Here is a 4154-nt window from a genome sequence, read left to right as displayed (position 1 = left end):
AATTAGCACCTGCGCATGAGGGGGACACTCCACACACTCGGCCCCCTCCCTCCCTCCACTCCCTTGTCATGAGTTTATTAACCGGTGGTAACGATTCCTCACCGTGGCATCCCTGTACTGCTGTGATTCTTCCAGGGTGTTATGAGAGAACCTGAGCGGGGCACCTGCTCGCTGCCGGAGGGGGGGGGGGGGGGGGGGGGTTCACGATAGGTCTCGCTCACCGTACTCCACTTCCCAAAAAGAGGTTTGTTATCTTTGGGAATGCGTGCGCCTCTTTCCACGGTACCGCCCCTTTATTTCTCCTTATGCTGTGCGTGTGTGTGTGTGTGTGTGTTTCTAGGCTCGGGTGTGCGTAAGGGTGAGTAGCCTACTCCTCAATTTAGCCCCCTCTGTAAATGGTGGTCGCCCGCTGGCCAGATCCTTGGTGCATGTGTGTTGTGGCTGTCATGAATTCTGCTTTTAGTACAAGTATTGAAACGCATCTGTGATTTTAATAAGAAACTTAATAAATATTGTCTTAGTCGACAAGACCTGCAGTGTAACAGGTTATAATATTAATGCTCTGAATACCTTCGTCTCCATCTCATTGTCTTAGCTGTGTATCTGGGGTAACCCCGTTCATGGGAACATTACAGGCCACTCTACTTTCCTTGACATAACATCTTCAAGGTGGCGTTGTCAGACATTACTATCATAAAAGTAAACTCCTTGCCACGCCCCGGTCTCATATCTATCAGGCGGGCCTGGTCTGGCCATCGGAGCACTGGGGGTTCGGGAGTGGCCTGGCCTGCCGAATGGCCCGCAGGCCGCCAAGTAAGGCGCGCTGGGCATGTCCCACAGTTCGACTGGCAGCTGTGTCGTATGCGCCGTCCGTTCGACATCCATGTGGAAAGGCACGGGGCTACACTCCTGTTCTGCGTAAATGCGCGTTATGCATGGAGACGACGCGTCCTTTCTTATGTATGTGCTTTGTGGACTGAACAAGTGCATCCGCTTCACTTTACGTCATCACATCAACTCAAAACTTTGAGCGCTCGCTGACAGGATGGCAGCATTTTAGCGTCCTCTGTGATGGGAGTCACTGGGCTTGGAAATCTTCACCAAGCGAAGGGGCGGAAGTTTTTCCACCGAGTGGAACTTTAAGAAGGACCGGCTGCTGTGGGTGACCGATAATAACCACAACGATGCAGTGTGCGTACACCGTGCATCGTTGTGGTTATTATCGGGACACGGGACACCAGACTAGAGGTCTTCACAGGTCCCAAAATTCAGACAACAACCTGTTTGGACCCGGGGCATTTGTCTTGAGATCCAATTGGAACCAGGCATGACGACGGATCATTTGGGACCCAGGAAGACCTTTAGTCTGGTGTCCATGTACCGATAATAACCACAACAATGCAATCCTTCGTCCGTCCGTCCATCTGCCTATCTGTCTGTCTATCTATCCGTCTATCTATCTATCTATCTATCTATCTATCTATCTATCTATCTATCTATCTATCTATCTATCTATCTATCTATCTATCTATCTATCTATCTATCTATCTATCTATCTATCTATCTATCTATCTATCTGTCTGTCTATTTGTCTGTCTGTCTGTCTATTTGTCTGTCTGTCTGTCTGTCTGTCTGTCTGACTGTCTGTCTACCTACCTACCTGTGTATTGACCGACTGACCGACCGACTCACCAACCTATCTATCTACAGACAGACGGATGGATGGACGGACGGATAAATAGACAGTTTTTGTTTGTCTGTTTTTTTACTTGGACTGGTCAGCTGCTTAATTTCCTTCTTCCCTGTTGAAGGTGGAATTCAGACCTGCGTCATGGAATCTGGAATCATGGAATCTGAGCGCAGAAATAGAGTGCTGCTTAAAGCTGCTATGCCACTAATGTTCAGCCTCGATGATGCCTGGTCTCCAATTAGAGGCAGGGGGTCGCAGGACTCAGGACTAATGACATGTACTTTTAGTTCTATGTGAGGTTCATAACGGTACATTGTACTAATCAGTTGTTGGCTCATTAGTGTGTGATTCACATGCACTAAAATTCACCAGAATGCAGGAAATTAAGCCTTTGTAACTACTTTGTAACTGATCCTGGTAGGGGTCTGGGGTCCCCTATTTTTTTGCTGATTGATCAGATGAAACGAGTATCCGTTGTGGATATTGTGTTTTGTCCGATTACCACTGCGTCCTATCATTTTGAGTTTAAATCCGTGATCGGAGCATCGTTGTAGCCATAAGTCCGATACGAAGAGAGGTCACGTGGTAACCAATAGCAGCAACGACATCCGAGTGTGGAACTACAGTATTTTAAGACCCAGTGCAGAGACCACACAGCAGAATGAAATCTATCTATCTATCTATCTATCTATCTATCTATCTATCTATCTATCTATCTATCTATCTATCTATCTATCTATCTATCTATCTATCTATCTATCTACCTTTCTATCTCATAAAAGGGATTTTTCATCGGGGTTAGTGGCAACATTTCGTTTTTTGGGGAGTAAAGACAGAGGTCTGAATGCGTGTTTGAGGTGTAGCAGAGCTGAAAGGTGTAGGAAGTCCCAGTGCATTTCCAATAAAGCAGATTAGGCCGCTCCATACCACTCTCCTCGTCTGGTTGCCTTTAACCAAATAATCACCCATGTTATGTTGCAAGAGAGAGAGAGAGAGAGAGAGAGAGAGAGAGAGAGAGAGAGAGAGAGAGAGAGAGGTGTCGGCTTTCTCTCTTCTTAAATTCAGCGTGACCACATCACACTTCCAATGTCAGCGGGAATCACAGTACAGTGTGTGTGTGTGTGTGTGTGTGTGTGTGTGTGTGTGTGTGTGTGTGTGTGTGTGTGTGTGTGTGTGTGTGTGTGTGTGTGTGTCTGTGTCGGTGTGTGTGTGTATGTGTGTGTGTGCGCACAGGAAGGTTTCAAATGTTTGCTCAATTATTATATTGTAATTCTCATATAAAACCAGTATAAAGCTCATTGCATGAAAAAAAAAATAAAGAAATTACATTTTCTTTGAAAGAATTATGTCTCCAAGGTCTGATCAAAACCTTATGGAATAGTGTAAATATACAATATCATCAGGTTCGGCCCCCTTCAAAGTGAAAAAAAAAATTGAATTTGTCCCAACTTTACGCTTTACATTATTATAGATGTATTACATTATTATTCAAATAATTATTATAATCTATAATTATTATTATTATTATTATGGTTGTTGTAATTATTATTATTGTTATTTTTTAGGGGCCCAGCCCTATTGATATTGTTCTGTATTTTGAAATCGAAAACTATTTCAAACAGAAGGACGGCAGAAGCTACGTACACGGTTACGTCTTGGCTAAACCTGTATGTTACAAACATCTCGTGTTTGAAGTTTCGTCCATATCGATCCACAAACAGAGCAGATATTCTGGAAAATCCATCCAAATATGACCAAAATCAAGGACGCGGTCCAATGAATTCAAAGGCAAAATATGTCCAACCTGGCTTAAAGTGCCGGGGACACAACAATGACATAAGCTCCCAACGTGGTTTGGGTGTCGTTTGACGCCGTATGTTACCTTGGTTTATATTCATCCGAATTGATCCATATTTGGAGGAGAAATTTGTGAAAAACTGAACAAATTTGACCCCAAGTATTCAGGTGCTCGTCCTTGACTGACACATCACTGTTCTTAAACAAAATGAACAGGATGAGATTTACAGTAAGAGGCTTTATGACGTCATCATACTATTTACTAAAAATGTACAGATTCACATTGAGTATGTACATTAGGACCCTGTCCAGTGTACGGTATAGACTCCATCGCTCTGTAGTGGTTCTAGAGTACAAACTATGCATTTACGTGTATATTTATGTACCTTCTTACCTGGTAGATGTCCGTGGATTTGTTCGATTGATACTTTATCTATTTGGTCCCCATTACTTTGCCGGATTAATGAGAAAAAAGAAAAATCATTAGTCCACAAAAACTTGTGATGCGTCTGAGTGACTGAGTGATGTGTTCAAGATCCAGCGAGGCGTCTGAGAAATAGAAGCCGTGTAATGGTAATTACTCACGGAAATACCACAACTTTTTTTTGTATTCCATGGAAACTAAACTTATAGAAAATGTCATCCAAGAAAAAAAGTCACCACTAAA

This window comes from Zeus faber (genome assembly GCF_960531495.2).
Source record: "Zeus faber genome assembly, chromosome: 3".
NCBI classification, from domain to species: Eukaryota; Metazoa; Chordata; class Actinopteri; order Zeiformes; family Zeidae; genus Zeus; species Zeus faber.
The sequence above is the reverse complement of the archived record's forward strand: the minus strand, read 5'-3'. Positions refer to the sequence as shown.